At 38.9% G+C, this 19,124-nt stretch overlaps 1 protein-coding gene across 2 annotated transcripts in view; it reads left to right on the top strand.

The window, feature by feature from the left end:
- Positions 1 to 1,026: 1,026 nt before the first annotated feature.
- The window catches only part of tlk1.S (tousled like kinase 1 S homeolog), an 85,070-nt gene continuing 66,972 nt past the window's right edge, over positions 1,027 to 19,124 (top strand). The window contains exon 1 of one of the 2 annotated variants that reach the window (XM_018238853.2): positions 1,027 to 1,190. The gene's annotated coding sequence lies outside the window, so the exon portion shown is untranslated. Of the gene's footprint in view, positions 1,191 to 2,675; positions 2,826 to 19,124 lie in introns of those variants that run through there. The other variant, XM_041579162.1, reaches the window with a different exon arrangement.

The raw sequence follows: 19,124 nt of genomic DNA, 5'->3' as shown, positions 1-19,124 counted from the left end.
AAGAGGATCGCTCACTGGTATAACCCCGGGTCGGTGAAGTTTTCTGCTGATAGGAGCACCGGCCCGGGGTTTCAGGTAAGTCAATACAATCACTTGGGGTGCCTAACATTTGGCATCCCCAAGAGCAGGATACCTTTCCTTCTCCTTTAACTCGGCAGGTTTTAGATGGAGAATAGTCGAAATAGAACTGTTTCCAGGGTCCTGGTGTGATAAATGTCACATTCAATTTCAAGTTGGTGGTTTTAAATTCAAATTTGTGAGTTTTGACCAAGAAAAATCGAATTTACCATTCGATTGGGAAAAGAGGCTTTGATGGTGGTAGATCAACCCTGGCTGGAGGACTGAAACATTTTCTTGTTGATGTCACTGGTGCCATCATTGCATAAGGACCACTGGAAGTGATGTCATTATGTATATGAACACTCTACTGAGGTCACTGAATGTCTACTGCACATGTGCACATTGCATTCAGCAGAGAAACTGCAAAAAACCCAGTGGAATTACTTATGGCAACAGGAGACCGGGGGAGGAGAGTGTGGTCCAAAACCAGGTAAATCTCAGAAAGCAACTAAAAAAAAAATGTAATTTTTGTTCCCTGTTGGCCCAAGACGTTGGAACTCACTTTTTACTTAAATTGTCAGGAGGAAAGGTTCTGGAAACTGTTAAGTTATAACTGGTACCCAGTAGTAAAAGAAAAAAATAAATAAAAGAGGATTTAACTTTCTTCTGTTTCCTCACAGAAGTATAAATTCAAGAGAGAAAACAATTCTATTTCTTAAAATACTGAGAGAAGGCTGATGCCAGCAATATGACAAAATATTCTTTTTTTTTACTATAACTTATCCCCTGACAAAAATAGGAGCTTTGAGCACACAAAAAAAATGCGAGAGGACGCACTGCACAAATGACCGCGTGTTACTAGAAACTTATAACTTGTGCACCACTGACGTTCTCCGTCATAGCTCGTCACTCCCCTAAGGCAGCTACGTGTCGCGTCACTTCGCTTATATACTTGCAGCGTGACGTCACAGTCTCGCGAGATGAGACTCGTGAGTCTGGATGTGCAGGTCGGCAGGAGCCGAGGAGCTGGACATTTAAATGGCGTTGCGGGACGTTTAAACAGCGATCCGGGACTGCGGGCTGTGTTGAGAAAATCTGGACTGTCCCGCTCAAAGCGGAACTGCTGGGCGGTATGTGAGCCATTGTCAGTTCCTCCTCTGTATGCACTTCTTTTAGTAGCAGCTGGGTCTCTTGGGAGAAAAAAAAAGGAAGGGGGGGTGAGTGAGTGAGTGAGTAAGAAGACGCTGGTCTCTTCTAATGCTCCAGATCTGCCTATTCCAACAGTTGCAATGCATCTCTGTAGAGCGCTGAAGTCCATTTTCTCCGAACCTAGATGTTTCGCCTTTAAAAATGGTGTCTTTCCCCATCCTGACATTCAGTTTGACAGCCAGACCCTGCTTCTGAGACCTTTGTCCTCTTTTATGTCATTCATGATAAATGTTTAGCACTGCTCTCGGGCAACGGGTTAACTTTTCATTGTAAAGGGAATGTAAACCCACAACGAAAAAATGTTTGCAAAAGGCAAAAAAAATTGAATGTCAAGCAACTTTTTTGACATGCATTCATGTCAGGGTTTAAAGTTTTGTATTTGAATTTAAAAGCACTGATAATCTGATAATGACCCTTTGCTGTCGACACCAGAACAGTCTAGCAGAAAACAGATCTGCTGAATTTTCGGAGGGTGCCAGTATGTCATGCAGCCCCCCACCCATCCATGAATCTGACCACTAAGTTTTTTTCCCTGTGCTGTTGCTCCTTGTAGCAAAAATGCATCCCCATTAGCCTTTCCTGATAAGCTGCCTTATGCTACATTGTTTCAGTAGTCAAAACCAGGAGTGCAGAAAATATGAACAGCCAGAAAGATTAAAAGTTGTTTACAATAATGTTTTCTTTTATTGCACAAAAAACAGTGTTTGGGTTTATTTAACCTAAAGTGTTGTTAAATTATGTGCAACATGAGAATTTGCAGTTCTAAAATTGGTGTCATTTTCTCTGATCAATTTTGACCAGAACTCCTTTATGTTCTGTCACGCTCGTCTGAAAACTCGGGAAAACTATGCAGTGCTGCACACTGGGATTACACAGTGACATGTGATATTCACAATGTTCAGTTTGTTACCATATTGCCTGTGGAATACATACTACATTGCATACTCTGCTGTAGTGTTTCAGAAGCTTGGGGGGGGGGGTGAAGAATGTTTTCTATTTTTTCTAATGGTGTTCTTTTTATACAGTAATTCAGTTTATTAGCAAAGTTGCAGATGCTAAAATGAAACTCTGTGGCCTTTACGTTTGCAGCTTTGCTCAGATAAACACATTCAAAGAGCATGTTTTCAGGGAGGTTTTTGACATTTCTGAGCTGGTTATCATTCATAGCTTTGACCTTCCTTTGGCTGCTTTAATAAATACCAATGGTAATGCATTTGTGGAGACTGTGTTTAATATTGTTACTGAATGGTTATGTCACATAGGATGACTTCCCAGAAGCAGAGGGAAAAGTTGGCATGTCACCCTGTGGCACATGACACATGAGTCTGCTGTTAGGCCTAAACCATTGCATTTTAAACACCTCTGCAAAATTAACATATTGTGCACACTGCTGAATCTGACTGATGCTGCACTGTAACTTTCACGATCACTTTATTGCAGTGAGGTGAAGTTGAACAGATGTTAGGATAGCAACCGTTGGAATCTCTGCTCTAGCATGTTCTGAGACCAAAATGGCCCATGTTTAGATTTCGTTTGTACTTCGCTAGTTAACACAGGTATGTGACATGGAAACTAGGTCTATGGTAGTAAATATGATGTTATGCTACAACCTGTAAGAGTTGCTTGTTTTTTTTTGTGGGGGATTTTTTAATCTAACATAGTCAAAATTCAAGAACTATGTAGAAAATATCTGTGCAGTACAGTTGTCTTAATCAATTAAAAAAAAACCCTAAAAAAAGCATTTTGCAGTATTTTGTTAATATTACAGTACTAACTATTGTATTGGGATTATTCACTGTAAGAAACCCATGTGTGAGGATGTTTTAAATTTTAAGGTCCAGCATTGCAGATTTTTTTTTTTTGTTTTCTGCAGTTCAAGTTTTCGCAATGAAATAAATGGTATCCTGATTCTTTTTCAAATGGAAGATTTCTGTTCTGGAATTTTTAAAGTTTATCAATAAAAAAAAAGAAATCTTAAACTCAAATGTAAAGATTGGGCACCTAAACCTAGCTAGCTTCTCTAGAATCAATTGGAGCGACATTCTCAAAATTTAATTTTTAACTTTTTCTGTGATTTTTGCAGTATATCAGTACAATTTGACTTTAGTCTGTTTTTTTTTTTTTTGCACAATTTAAAAACTGCATTTGAGTGGTTATTCAGGAATCATTTAAGATGTAAAAATCAGGACTAGCTGCATAAAGAATGACCGTAACGTAATTATTTTCAAAATAATGGGTGCATCCAAATCTTTAATTTAAAAGCTTAAGTAAAGTTTACAATTTTACTAAGGATGGTTATGGAGAGCTCGACTTTGTCATGTTTGAAATTTTCATTTGTAGATAGATGCACCAAGGCTGCGGTTGCATGATGAACTGGCAGATGATTATATTCCTTTCTACTCTTGGTCATTCAGGCTGTCAACCCAAAAGGAAGGAGCAATGGTGTTTTGCCATAATGTTTGTGAGAGCTTTTCGGGTATTGGTCAACTTTGTCCACCAGCACATCAGTTTCTGTAGAATATGTGTCAGCGTATGGTCAGCTTTAGTTTTTAGAAGAGTAGGGAGCTGTATGACTGCCATTTTTCAAAGTACCATTTTTATTTATATAGCTTTTTTATGCTCAAAATGCTAGTTAAGCAGCAGTTTCACTATTGATTTATAAACTACCATGTAAAGTTTTGTCACACCATGGTATCAAAGTAATTCACTAAAAGTTATACAAAAATGTATAACAACTATATGCTATATGATGTGTTGATTTAAGATGTTGATATTGTGGTTAAGGTCCCAATGGTAACTTTGCAAGTTTTTTGAGGACACTTATAACCTGTAGAGTTTAGCCCTAAGCTAATTGTCGGGTCTTGTTTCACTAAAAACATGTAGACATTTTTTGTGTATCTCTTTAAGGTTAATGGTATACATTGATTTAGAGAGTTTGAGTTCTTGTGAAATTTAGAAGCATGGGGTGGAGTGTTTCCCCAGTTGCATGCTATTCGATTATTAAGTGATTTAAGCTCAGAAACATGGCACTTATTGTTTCCAAAAGAATAGCCCAATCTATTGTTATTGACTCGTATTTATAAAGCACCAACATATATAACCACCAACATATTCCTCTATTCAATAAATGGGTGCATGCATTGAAAATACAGATTTACATACAAACACAGCCAATAACTGAGACAAGAGGTAAAGAACTCTCATGTGATTATCCATACAGCCAATGGAAGGGCAGTGGTGAGCATACTGCCATCCACCCATAAAAATGGAAATTGCACAGACGAAAAGCACTCGGTTTTACCGTATTATTTGAATCTTAGGTTGTAAGCTTTTTTGGGCAGGGCTCTTATGACCTCTTGTATTGGTTAGTGGCTGATTTGTATGTAATATGTATGTTTATACAGCCATTTTACGTCGCTGTGGAATATGTTGGTTCTTTATAAATACCTGATAATAATAACACAAAGTGGGATATAGCCCTAGCCACAAATTGTTAATTTTAAGCTTAATAGAACAATATAGTTTTCTAACTGATGGAGAGGGTATATGAAGGAATGTCGCCGCTCTTTGTAACTAATGGCTTGTGTGTCCGCTGGATGGAGCAACATGGCAGCTCTGTGTAGCCTATGAAGAGTGCCCCCCTTTACCCTTTGCTGTGACTGTTTGTCTTACAGATAAGGAGTAGTTCATTATTCAGGGGACTTATCTGTGCGCTTCAGTTTCCTTGTTTGTTCTGTTTAGCACAAAAAGTAATAAAATACCATATACAGGTATGGGACCTGCTATACAGAATGCTCGGGACCTGAGATTTTCCGGATAACAGATCTTTCCTTTATTTGGATCTTCAAACCTCAAGTCTTCTAGAAAATTATGTAAACATTAAATAAACCCAATAGGCTGCTTTTGCTTCCAATTAAGACTAATTCTATCCTAATTTGGATCAAGTACAAACTTTCGTTTAATCATCTCAGAGAACAAGGAAACCGTTTTTAAAAATTTGAATTATTTAATTAAAATGGAGTCTATGGGAGATGGTCTTTCCCTAATTCTGAGCGGGTTAATTATGAGGGGAATGGAAGATGAATAGGAGAGGTCTGAATAGAAAGAAAAGGAACAATAATATTGTAGCCTTACAAAGCAATCCTTTCTTGGCTGCTGGGTAAAAGTTGAAAAGAGTCAGAAGAGGAAAACAAATAATTTAAAATCTATACAGTATAAAAAATGAAGACCAACTGAAATGTTGATAAGAATTGGCCATTCTATAACACAATAAAAGCTAACTTGAATGTCAACTACAGTTTCTATTTTAGAAGCCCATACAACATTAGGCATATGGCAAACACGATGTATTTTGTCTGGCATATAAATGCCCAAATAAATTAGTTTTAATGGAAACTGCTGATGACAGTTGGATCTTGACCCAAAAAATACTAAAATTCATTCTATTAATATTAATTATTTTCTCCTCCACCTGCTTGAGGTGCTTCTCTTCAAATGAAAAAGGATGGAAGATATGTGCTACAATCCCACAGTACCACGTTAAAAAGAAATAAAGTTAAAACTCAATTTATAAATACCCTGTTTTTTTTTAGTTTTCTTGAGTTATACACCATTTTTTTCTGGTCCCCTGAAAAATATAAAATGGGTGTTCTATTGTATGTATATATGTGCTCTGTTATTGGAAAAACCCAAAAACCCACATGGTTCTTGAAAGGTGAATGCTTGATTTCTGGATGGTGAAGCCGAAGTAGGTATTTGCTGAAACCAGGATTCAGTTTGGGATTTGCCCAAATCCTAGCTCTCTTGAAAGTACTGTTAAGCAGAACTGAATCCAATCCCACATGATTTTAAAGCTCTGCACAACTATACTTAACAAATTTTCATACAAATTTATGGGATTTTTATTTTTTCCCAAATACGTGAATTAGGGTTCAGGTTCAATTTGATAATCTTTTCTGTAATCTTTGGTTTTCCTTGAAACCAAAAATAATGATTTGGTGCATCTATAGCCAAAAGTGACACAAATATGACATTTAGTATGTACATTACGTTCTTGGGGAGATGAGACTAGAAGCAGCTGTGTGGTATGTGTGAGTTAAAAAAGGTTTTAAGGGTAATTATTTCACTGGTGATGGGGGATGAATGTGTAATACATGATTGTATTAGGTGCATAAAGGCTTTGTGTTACAATTTGCCAAATGATGCCTTTCCTTTAGGATTGCTTCTCTTAGGGCTGCCTGTGCGCCAGACCTGGCGATTTTAGCTGGTTATATACATCTCCATAGAAATCTCTCCCGATTTGGTTGGCAATTTGTTTTTAAAGTGTGGGACTATACAGTGTATACACACTGTACATTTATATTGGGTGGACAAAGCTGTACAGATGCCTCTTTAGCTGCATTAAAAAAACTATACATTCCCCAATATTTTTTTTAGATACTAATTAAGAAGGAGTCCCTAAAGAAAACAGTATCATTCTCTTCTGGGAGACAGACGCTTGAATTGAGCCTTCTTTACTCCCAGCAGGACCAGGAATGTCAGAATCTTTAGCTTCTTTTACCTGCTTTGTGTAGACTATATTTCATTTTTATCTTTCAAATATTGCCTTATTTACAGTACTAGCAGCATAGTTGATAATTTGAAAACACCATGTCTTAAATGCCATGTAGGCTTGCTGCTCAGAATTTTTTTTTTTCATCTCCCTGCTTCTGTTTGACCTGGAACTAGCACAACAGCTGTTTATACATGTTTTCTCCCCCCCCCCATAGCTTGTCAACAACTGTAGTAAACAAAGTTATACTGCTAATTATATTAATCTTATATCAAATGTCCGAGAGACACACAAATTCAGCAAAATATGGACTCCTTGGCGGGAAGTCAAGTCGGAATATGCTTCAGTGTCTGCTGTTAATCTGCGATGAAATCTATGTGATTGTACTTTTATCTCACTTTATTATTTTTTCATAGGGACCTGTTGCCTAAAATTTGTTTTGACCAACTGCAGGTGCATGCTGACAGAGCCAGCACTCTGGCTCCTGGTGCAGGCAGCCATGTTGGGCACATTCATGCTTAGAATCCTGCATTGTGTCAGGTACTCTCTGTTAAAGCACTCTACTGAACATGCAGGTGGTCTGCAGGTATCTGCAGGAATTGGGAATGATGAAATGAGGAAAAAGATTTTTGCTATAGTGCCACAAGGGCAGGTTCAGACCGCTTTTTGAAGATAACAATGCACGGGCAAGCAGGTCTCTGTTGGACATGAGTCGACTGAACTAGACCCTTGCTGGGGTGCCCAATTTGTACTTTTGTTGTGCTCTTTAAACTATATAAATATCTGATACTCAATGAACTTTACGCTTAAAAAAAGTGTTTGAATCAGACTGTGTTGAGGGCCAAGAATTAATTCTGAATTTAGCAAATGGAGGTATAGTTTTCTAATGAGTCATATGCATGTCGTTTTCTTCTGCCGTTTTTGACTGTACTGCTTTCTATCAAAAAATACATTTGGGTGTGGATACGTTTTGCATTGGCATGGTCACCTACTGCAAGCCCAGTCAAACTGCATTGTCACTATGCAGTCACAGCCTCTGCATTTGCCTCATCTTGTTTGCTCTTATTTGCTGTGCTGCTTGATACTTCACAGAATCCCGTTCATGTGACAAAGGAAACACTTATTACATTTAGGATAGAGATCACTTTCAGCACAGGTGTAAACTCACAACTCTCAATTCCTGTTATTAATGGCATGCATATCTAAAGTGGCAACATATTCTTCAGTGCTGGACACAAGTACAGTTAGGCCCATAAATATTTGGACAGACCACTTTTTTCTAATTTTGGTTCTGTACATTACCACAATGAATTTTAAATAAAACAACTTGGATAAAGTTGAACTGCAGACTTTTAACTTTAATTCAGTGGGTTGAATAAAAAATTGCATAAAAATGTGAGGAACTAAAGCCTTTTTTTTTTTTTTTTAACACAAGCACTTCATTTCAGGGGCTCAAAAGCAATTTGACAATTGACTCAAAGGCTATTTCATGGGCAGGTGTGGGCAATTCCTTCGTTATGTCATTATCAATGAAGCAGATAAAAGCCCTGGAGATGATTTGAGGAGGTGCTTGTATGTGGAAGATTTCAGACAACATGATGTCAAAGGAGCTCTCCATGCAGGTGAAACAAGCCATCTTTAGGGCTCTTACACACGGGCGGTTTTTCCTGCGCTCCCCTGCATTGCGCTTTCTTCAGTTCAGCCACAGGGGAGTGCAGGAGTAGACGCACTCAATTTTTGTGAAGGGGGCTGTACTCACACAGATGCATGGTGGGATGCAGCATGTTGCATTTCACCTGCGTTCACACTCTGTGTGAGTACAGCCCCCTTCACAATAATTGAGTGTTTCTACTCCTGCGCTCCCCTGCGGCTGAACGGAAGAAAGTGCAACGCAGCGGAGCGCAGGAAAAAACACCCGTTTGTAAGGGCCCTTAAGCTGCAAAAACAGAAAAAAAACCATCCGAGAAATTGCTACAATATTAGGAGTGGCAAAATCTACAGTTTCATACATCCTGAGAAAAAAAGAAAGCACTGGTGAACTCAGCAACGCAAAAAGACCTGGACGTTCATGGAAGGCAACAGTGGTGGATGATCACTGAATCATTTCCATGGTGAAGAGAAACCCCTTCACAACAACCAAACAAGTAAACAACACTCTCCAGGAGGTAGGCGTATCGATATCCAAGTCTACCATAAAGAGAAGACTGCATGAAAGTAAATACAGAGGGTGCACTGCAAGGTGCAAGCCACTCATAAGCCTCAAGAATAGAAAGGGTAGATTGGACTTTGCTAAAAAAAACATCTAAAAAAGCCAGCACAGTTCTGGAAAAACTTTCTTTGGACAGATGAACCCAAGATCAATCTCTACCAGAATGATGGCAAGAAATAAGTATGGAGAAGGCGTGGCACAGCTCATGATCCAAAGCATACCACATCATCTGTAAACATGGCGGAGGCAGTGTTATGGCTTGGGCATGCATGGCTGCCAGTGGCACTGGGACACGTGTTCACCGATGATGTGACACAGGACAAAAGCAGCCAAATGAATTCTGAGGTGTTCAGAGACATACTGTCTGCTAAAATCGCGGAGCTTGGTTTTCCGAAGTTGCCTCACTTCGATTTTCATTTAAACCGGCAGAAGGCAGGGGGAAGTCAGTTCGGGGAGATTGTCACTCCAAAGAAGAAGAGATTTGTCACGGGAAATGCATGGATAGTGAACTGTACGTCTAAATAATGTGGCATCAATGTGTTTTCCATTATTGCTGAGAATTTTTTTTTTTTTTTTTTTTTTTTACAATACCAATGCTGGTTACCTAATAGAAAGATATTGAAGTACTTGTCCATGTATCCCAAGCACTTCCTGGTCTGCAGAAGGATTGTATTACATTCAATAAATAGAATGTATTGCTCCCTACTAAACTTGCTCCTTTTTGAGAAAACACCTGTTTGCAATAACTGTCTCCTTCTACTTAAGACTGAAGGAATGTCTCAGGATTTGCTTACAGTGAATTTTTATCCCTCACTCTCCCAGATTTGTCCTTATGCGCTCTCATGGTACTTGTTGCTAGTGCTGCTGCTTTTGTCTGCTTTCTCAAAAGAGTGTCTGCTTGTCATTGAGAGCAGTTAGTGCAACCCAACTGCTTCTCGCCACCATTACTGGACTTGTGGGCAATGACATCAGTCCCTTTTACTTTTTAGTAGCAATATACAGTACAATATACAGTATGTATTCATTAGGGATGCACTGAATACAGGGTTTAAAGGAGAACCAAACCCTTAATAATAAAAAAACCTACCCTACATAGGCCCCCTCCCTGCTCCCCCCAAGCCTAGGTGTTACCCCCGGTAAATGCCCCTACCTGTTTACTTACCCGCCATCTTCTTCTCTTTGGTAATCTTTGAGAAGAGAGTGTCATAACGGGGCATGTGCAGTTGGAGCAATCTTCCGGTTCCCGACAACTGCGCATGCACCAAAAGTGACGGAAATTGCAGAAGCACTGGAAGAAGACCTGAAGATTACCGAAGAGAAGAAGATGGCGCCCGTGAACTCTGCTGCACAGAATCTGCACCGAGGGGTAAGTAAAGAGGTGTGGACAACTGAATGTGTCTATTCTTGCTCACAAAAGCTAAAATTTAAAAACAAAAATAGCATTTTGTTTTCAAATTACAGTTCTAATTTGGTTCAGAATTTGGCTAAAAATAGTAGAGCCCTGATTTTGTGGCTTTTTTTAATTTATTTTTATTCCAGGCTTCGCATCGAAATGACAAGCATTTGCCTGTATGGGACTGAGTATAAAATTATTCTCTTTTTATTTTTTACTGTATATATTTTGTGTAGGTTTAGGCTGGTGGCATATGGGCAGATTAGTCGTCAAACGATTAATCTTTGCTACTACGAGCGACTAATCTCCGCGAAATGCCTTCCCCCTGGCAACAAGGTGAAAATGTGAATCACCGCTGCGGTGGCATTCACGTTGCTTCAGTTTTCCGAAGTTGCATCATAAAGAAACTTCGGGCGATTTAGGAAAACAAAGCAACGCAAATGCCACCCTGCCATATGTAGTGGATTCTCCGGTAACCCCATTAACCCCTACACTCCTAACAGCTTTCCAAAGTGCCTGCACCCGAAGCCACAGCGGCATCCCAGATGCCGGAATGAACAAATGTACGAATGAATGAATGAAACAGATTTCGGATGTGAAATGGACTAGTATGCATTTTGATGCCAAAATCTGCTCCACATGACTGCACCTGGCCTGACAAAGTGGCATCAGAAAGATGTTAGGAGCATAGGGACCAATTCTTGACCTGCATTTATTTTGTCCAATGCAAACATGTTGGGTTTGGTTCATCCCTGCAGTACCCATCTTGTAGACACATTTGATATAGACTGGAGCCTCTGCAGTTTGGTAGTTCTTTTTTGTGACCTATGGAACAGCTGTTTGAAGTCAAACTGCTTAATCACTGCCTTTTCTCTTGTAGGAGAGACTTTTATGGTGATTGATGGCTTTTAAAATGGCATCAGCTTCTGACAAAATTAACATTAAAATGGAAGGATAATATAGTCACACAACAGTAATCAAGTGTTGCTCGCACTATATTTTCATAGCATTTTAATGTAAACCTTTCAGTGATTCCAGCTAAAAGTTTAATTTGATTAATATCATTAATTCTCAGAGGTTCTAAAACCTACTTATTTTGTTGATTTATAATATTCTTTCTCTCAGCGGAAGAATCAGGAAAAGGGAGATTGGAATTGTACTCTACCTTCATAGAAATATCAATAGTTTCCTTATAAGATCAAGTTGTTATAACCACAATGTTTACAGAACTGAAGAATCAATCACAAGAAAATAACCACAATGTTTACAGAACTGAAGAATCAATCACAAGAAAATAATCAGATGGGTGTTTCACTATTTATGCTATTGCACAGAGTGCCAACCATTTTAAATAGATTATTTTGATTATCTGTTGTTAGAAACTCCCTTTAAAGGGACACTAAACCCTTCTACACTTCAAAACCACAATTCACTCAGTTGTTGCTGGACTGCATATCCCATCATACATATTTCAACATATTAACGAGGTTAAGGATAACGGGAGTATATTCTTAAAGCAATATTGCTCTTTAAAAAATTTTCTCAGCTCTCCAGGGCACTCAGCTCATTAAAATGTAATATAATCCTCCATTGAGAATCCCACCTATGTGAATATGTCTCCGTTATTCAGCTTAACAAGTCCGTCCTTACCCCTATTTCTGGTTCCATTGCTGTGCCCTCCACCTGCAAACCTACTCCAGGATTGGGCTGCCAACACCAATCACAGCCCTGCTGTCCCACAAGCAAAGGCAGGCTTCAGTTCCCTATCAGGTCAGCCTAGCTGCTGATTGGTTCCAATCCTACAATGAAGTGAGCTAAGTGCCGCAGGCTCCCTTGCATAGCCAGACAATTCAGTGTGTAAGAAGTAGAACAGATGGGCAGACTTGTAGGGTTTTTGCAGAAATTTTCAATAAAGTAACCAGAAATACAACTTTTTCAAGCATATTCTTTCTATATCTAAAGAGTAAAATGCACTGGTACATTCTTGTTTTTTATGCAATATGTCGCTAGAACCACATGTACATACTGCTTAAATTTTCAGCTATACCAGGAACTGACCTCCCTCATCCTGCTGTGTCTTTGTACATACCACTTAATCTTAATTTAATGTATGTCCTTTCTGTACAGTTATACAGTATACATATACATCACTGTGGAATTGGTAGCACCGTATAAATAACATACATTTTTCATACAGTTTGATTTAAAAATGTACAAAGTGGTACTTGTGAGCCCTTTAAAATGTTCAGTGCATCAGTATGGTGATCCATCAAAACAGAATACCGAGTTGATCAATAACAAAATTCTGTAAGTGTATTAAGTCAACAACAAGCCAGAAATGCATACGCTTCAATTTCTGCTTCATATATACTTATTTGTATAACTGGGCCATCCATGTTTGGGGCCAGATTTCACTAATGCCTGGCTGGTGTGAGGACAGCACAAAGCTTGTTTTGTCGGCCTGCCATGATAGTGCATCTGCATCCATTCATTCATTGGAGCCCTGTGAATTCTAAGCAGTAGAAAGCTGCTGAACTTAATCTAAAGACATATGCAATACTGATGCAGGTTGATCTGCAGTTCATGTACACTCCAAGGGGCCACTTTTAAATTCAGACTGGCTAGATGGGGCACATGTAGAATGTGAGTAATAAATGTGCTGAAGGTGGCCATAGATGTAGAGATCCACTTGTGTGGCAATGTCGCCAAACGAGTGGATCTCTCCCCCCATATTCGCACATAGAGGTGGGCGATATCAGGCTGATCATAATGCATCCGATACGGGTGGGCATATTGCGGGACCACATAAACGCACAGATGCGGCCGCGATCCAGTGGGATTTTTTAACCTGCCAGATCTCGATCGGGGAAGCCCGTCTGATGGCCCCACACACGGGCCAATAAGCTGCCGACTCGGTCTGTCGGCAGCTTTTATCGGCCCATGTTTGGGTGCCTTTACACAGAGCTTTTTGTTCTGGGTATGGTTGAATCCATTAAATACTTAATATAGACCACTGTGTAACCTTCCACATATGACTGCAGACATGAAATCTCATATGTCTAGTGTGATGGGTGCTGTGTATAAGACTTCTGTTTCTTCTTTGAGAGGACCTAGCAGGTGTTAAATGTGGATTTAGCACTTTCAGCTGCTAGCTGCATATTTAATAAAATAAAAAAAATTCACATTATTGGTAGTTTTTACCTCTAAAAATTGGATTACCTTGAAAAATCTGAGATATGTCTCATTTAGAAGGCTGATTGTAACTTTTTTTTTTTAATTGCAGTCAGTGTAGCCCTGTAACATTTATTGTGTATTCCTCAGTTTTTTTAGTGATGCAGTAACTTTACTACAAACTTATAATGTTTATCAATGTGCAATTTATATATGCCTTCAAACTCCTTTTCTTGCATTACTCTTTTTGTGGGAAATGTAATAAAAATTCACAAAGAGAACACATTTGGCATAAATAAGAATAAAGATTTGCATGTTGCAAAGTAATATTCTTCATTAGACTTTCATTGTATTGCGAATACGGTTCCACTGTCATGTGAAGGGCAAAGGGTTTGCAAAGGACATTTTTTCCCCAATGCAAATATTTATTCACATTGCAAACAATTTTTTGTTAGTGACCTATATTAACATACCCCTCTTTGAGTCACATTTTGATTTGCTGTAAATGTTTGTTTGAGCTACAGTTCCCTTGACTGTTGAAGGATTAAGTGAATATTATTCTCCAACTTTTTAAAGGAGATGCTGTCAATCATTTGTTTGACTCTATATTATACACCTCTAAACATTGGATATGTTTTTAAAGTTGCTTTTTGTAATCTGTCATCCAGAATCCTGTTGTAAAATTCTCTGAATTACAGGAAGACTATCTTTTATTGAGTCCATGTTAGAGGGGTGGTTAACTTTTAGTATTTTATAGAGTGGCCATTTCTAAGCAACTTTTGAATTGGTCTTCATTGTTTATTTTTATATCATTTTTAAATTATTTACCATTTTCTTCTGTGTCCAGCTATCAAATGGGGGTTGCTGACCACATCTAAAAACAGATGCTCTGTAGTGCTCTATGTACATATTGTTATTGCTACTTTTACACAACTTTCTATTCATGCACTCTCCTATTGGTATTCCATTCTATTATTCAAATCAGTGTATGGTTGCTAGGGTAATTTCTTTTTAGTAGACTTAATGAGTTTTCCAAATAACCGAAAGATCTTAAGAGGATCTATGGGAAGTTGCAGTAAAGGTGTAGTTTTTAAGCCCAAACTGAGATCAGTCCCTGTATATTATTCATTATTGCTATACAATATGGGTGATTTTCAGAAAATTGATATGCTGCCTTTCAGAATCACATACATGTTGGTGTCCCCACCTTTAAACTGTGATGGGTCAGTGGAGATAAAAATGTTACAGTATGTATTATATAAATATTAATAAATTGTATTTGGAGTTTGATTGACACCTTGATGGCGTGTGGTTGAATAGAGCTTGGTGTTAGCAAAAGGTGCTTCCTCTTGTGCTGCAGAGCAAAGAGTTTGGCTTCTGAGATCATGCTGAACCTGGCTGCTTTACATTTTCACTCTTTTATCTGTTATGCTGTTATGAAGGCAAGTGACCTTCAGATTCTGTTGATATCGAGGACATCCTGATGTGTGAATGTGGCCCAGTGTTGTGGCATATGGTCAGTGTTTTGTTTTTCAGTTCTTTTAGTGTGTATAGCAGACCTTGAGAAAGCATGAAAAAGTTCCTGACACTAAGCAAGTGATACTGATAATAATATTTGGAAATGAAACTGTGCATGCATATCTTTCAGTCGCTATTCTGTAATTGCCTTCTCTACAGACTCTACAAATGTGTGTATGATATGTTGGGTTGAAAAAATATTGAATCTGACACTGCCCCTGTTTTTACAGTGTTTGCTGCCATTCCTAAAGAATAAAGCTTGCATGCAATTAAAATCAAACATTTTATTTATAAGATCCTATAAATGTCTGTTTGTACTTTAGTTTCTCTGTATATTCAAAATAGTAAAACACTAGACCAAAAGGGACCATAAATTCTCAGTTCAGTCATTTGTGATAATATGTAATCAACTGTGTGTGAATACATTTAAATCATTGTTTTGAATGGGGCGGTTTATAGTGGTCAATGAAGCTTGTCATTTCCTGCAACTGAAGCACTAGTATATCATTGATTTATATGCTGCAATTAATGGTTTATTAGCTTGTCACTCTATAAAGCTCATTTGTTTTAGGGAGCCCTAATGGAGCACTAGTGAATTGTTTTGCTTTGTTCTTTTTTGTCACAAAGTTTTTAATACAACACTTTAAAAAAAAAAAAAAAAAAGTCCATGTAAAGTTCACTAAAGTGATTTTTAACAATTCTTTTTTATTTATGCACAACTGATAAGCGTTGCAGACCTATATGTAGCAGTTACATTTTTGTTGTACATATTTTAATGAAATGAACATAACTTAACAATAATTAACCCGAGTGGTGTCGTCATTTACATATACAATGCCATTGGAGAAAAAAAAGCATATTAAGTTCAGCATTTGTTTCTTAGGAAAATATTCTGGAGGGTAACCATTAGGAGTGCAAACCCAGTTGTACCTTAATTGTTCAGGTCCCTGGAGGAGGGCAGTGCCCCTCCTAGAGCTCCAGATCTCAAGGAGCAGCTAAGTCTGGGTCATCATCTGTCCACAGTGCCCACACCTTGTTAAATTTCTCCGGACCGCCCCTTCTTATATACCGGTAAGTTATTTATACATTGGTAGTGATTTTTCAATTACCTGCTCCCACTCTTGCACTGATGGCCCATTTCTTGATTTCCACTTCACTGCAATCATCTTTTTTGCATACATACATAGAATAGTTATTAGGTTTCTCTGTGCTCTTTTTGGTGATATTTCTGCTACCTGGTTTAATAATAATACCTTGGGGTACATTGGTAAGGGGATTTCAGTTTTAATTTTGATCAGCTGTGTTACCTCCCTCCAGAAACTATGAATGATCGGACAGCCCCAAACCATATGCATAAACTCTGCTGGGGAATCTGAGCATCTGGGACATTCATCTTTTATATTTGGGTTCATTTTGTGAAGCCTATGTGGGGTAAAGTAAACCCTGTGAAGGTAGTTCAGCTGTGTCATTTTATCTTTAATGCAGATGATACCTTCAAAGGCAGCTTCCAGTATATCCTCCCAGTCCTCTGCAGTAATCCCGGAATATCCCTTTGCCATTTATTTAATGGAGAGGCACTCCCTGCCTGAGACAACTGGGAATAAAAGGATGAAAGAGGATTCTAAGGGTCTCTTGGGTCTCTTTTCTAATGCTTAACTCAATACTTCTTGGAATTGTATCTACCGATACTTTTTGAAATTGGGTATCTACCGCATGTCTCAGTTGTAAGTATCTAAAAAAATAAGCTGTTGGGAAGGGTATAGTTTTGTTTCAGGACCTGGAATTTCATTATCTTCCCATCAGCCATACTGTCAGCCAAGTATTTTATATTATGTTGCGCCCATATCTGTGGGTCAGGGATAGTGCTGAGATGTTGTAATTTGGGGTTTCACCAAAGTGGAGAAAATTCAGAGCAGTGTTGTTGTGGTTTGGGGTAAAAATTTAGGACCACCTGCCATGCTTTCACCGTGGCTTTCATTAGAGGGGAGACATTTTTGGTATGTGAGGTTCCTCTATACAGTAGTTTTTTTTTTAAACCCTCTAGCAAACCCACCAGCTGTGCCTCAATGAGTGTTGCTGCATTTGATTGCGATGAGATAACCCAATTTCTTGCCACTACTAACTGTGCTGCGAGGAAATACTTATAGAGGTTGGGAGCAGCTAGGCCCCCCTGCGTGATTGGCAGTTCTCGGGTACTCAGGGTTACTCTTGGGTGGGCCCCGTTCCAAAACAATGTAGTCATAAGATTTCTCAACTTTGTAAAGATTGAGCTTGGAATCATTATCGGGGCTTGCCTGAACACGTATGTGAGTTTAGGTAAAATTATCATTTTAAATAAATTGATGCCTAATAAAGAAAGCGGAAGATGCACCCAAGCTTCTTTTTTCCCCTATCTACCTTAATATGGGTTGAACATTCAAATCCATGAACTGGGTAAGGTCAGCGTGGATCCAAATCCCTAGGTATTTAAAGGACTCTACCCACTGCAGGCCGTGAGTGGTTGAGGGCTTGTGAAGTGGGGGAGGGTCTATAGGGAAAATCACAGATTTAGACCAGTTAATTTTAAGGCCAGAATAAGTCGTATGTGTGTTAATGATCTCTAGTGCCCCAGCCAATACCCTGTGAGAATTAGGTAAGTAAAGGAGAGTATCATCAGCATACATGGAGATAATTTCCCGTTTTGTGCCTACTCTTGAACCCTCTACTTCCTGCGAGATCTTTATACGACAGGCCATAGGTTCCATCGCAATTGCAAAGAGCAGGGGGGGGATAAAGGACAGCCTTGCCTAGTCCCCCTTCCTATTGGTATGGCTTTTGATATCGAAATATTGGTCCTGACCTTGGCCACTGGCAAGTGGTTTAACACTTGCACCCATGCAATAAATTCTGGGGGTATTCCCACCCACTTCATTGTGGCCCATACATAGTCCCACTCCACTGAATCATGTCAGTTTTGAGTTCATCAATTTTACCCATAAGCATGGTATGATTTGTGGTAATGGCACTGAGGACATCAGTGATTGTAGGCTCCATAGGCCCAGGTGCGTATGTGGTGTTTGAGTGGGGGAGGGGGACCCTTCCGACGCACTGTCCCCTTGGTTTATTATATTTTACGGGGTATTCAGCGTACATTTGTTATTGCACTGTTGCGGGAATCTCTCGCGAACCGGGCTAGCCTGCTTTCTGCAGTATCTCCTGCCCTCATGTCTGTCTCTGGATGTACCCGCCTCGGCGCCATTTTGGTTCGGCATGGTGCGCTGATGTTTTGTGTTTGCTGGGGCTGCGCTTCTACTCCGGCCGTTCCGCACCATCAGTGCTATGTACAGGAGTCTTGGGTTGCTCACTGCTTGGTAGGTATCCTTGTGTGCGGGTATGCGACATTATAAATACAGTTTAATTACACCATAGGACGGAGCTCACACCTAACACGTCCTATCTGTACCCCATGCAGGCCATGCCCCCCTACCAATGATTTTTATATTTTACTGAGCTTTAAAGGGGTTGATATGTTTAAATAACCTGCTTTGTAGCAGACTTCAATTTTATTTTGAAAAATTTGAACGGATTCTCTAAGCTTACTGGGATGCCTTTTCATCCACTTTTGGATTTAAATCAAATTGTCAAAGGGGAAACGGAAACTTGTTGTCAACAGTGTCTCAAGTAAAAGGCACCCTTTTTTTGCTTATATGTGTGAAATGTATTTTACAAAGATGGCTTCCATGTACATGAAACATGCCTGTGTACTACTCATTTATCTATATAGCACTAGCAAGTTATAATTTATTACAAACAGGGGTCTTAACTAATTTAACATACTTGCTTTAAAGAATAAAAATAGCATCAGTGCATCCTGCTCACAGGAGCTTACTTGCTAAAAGGGTTAATTTGTTGTGCTGCTTTTGGGAAATTTGTGTTGTGATTAGATTTGGAGCCAGGGAAGGGGAGGAGGTGGAATACAAACATAAAAAATATTAATTTTAGTATCTATGGCATACGTAAATGAAACCTTATTT

Source organism: Xenopus laevis, chromosome 9_10S, assembly GCF_017654675.1.
Source record: "Xenopus laevis strain J_2021 chromosome 9_10S, Xenopus_laevis_v10.1, whole genome shotgun sequence".
NCBI classification, from domain to species: domain Eukaryota; kingdom Metazoa; phylum Chordata; class Amphibia; order Anura; family Pipidae; genus Xenopus; species Xenopus laevis.
The sequence above is the reverse complement of the archived record's forward strand: the minus strand, read 5'-3'. Positions and strand labels throughout refer to the sequence as shown.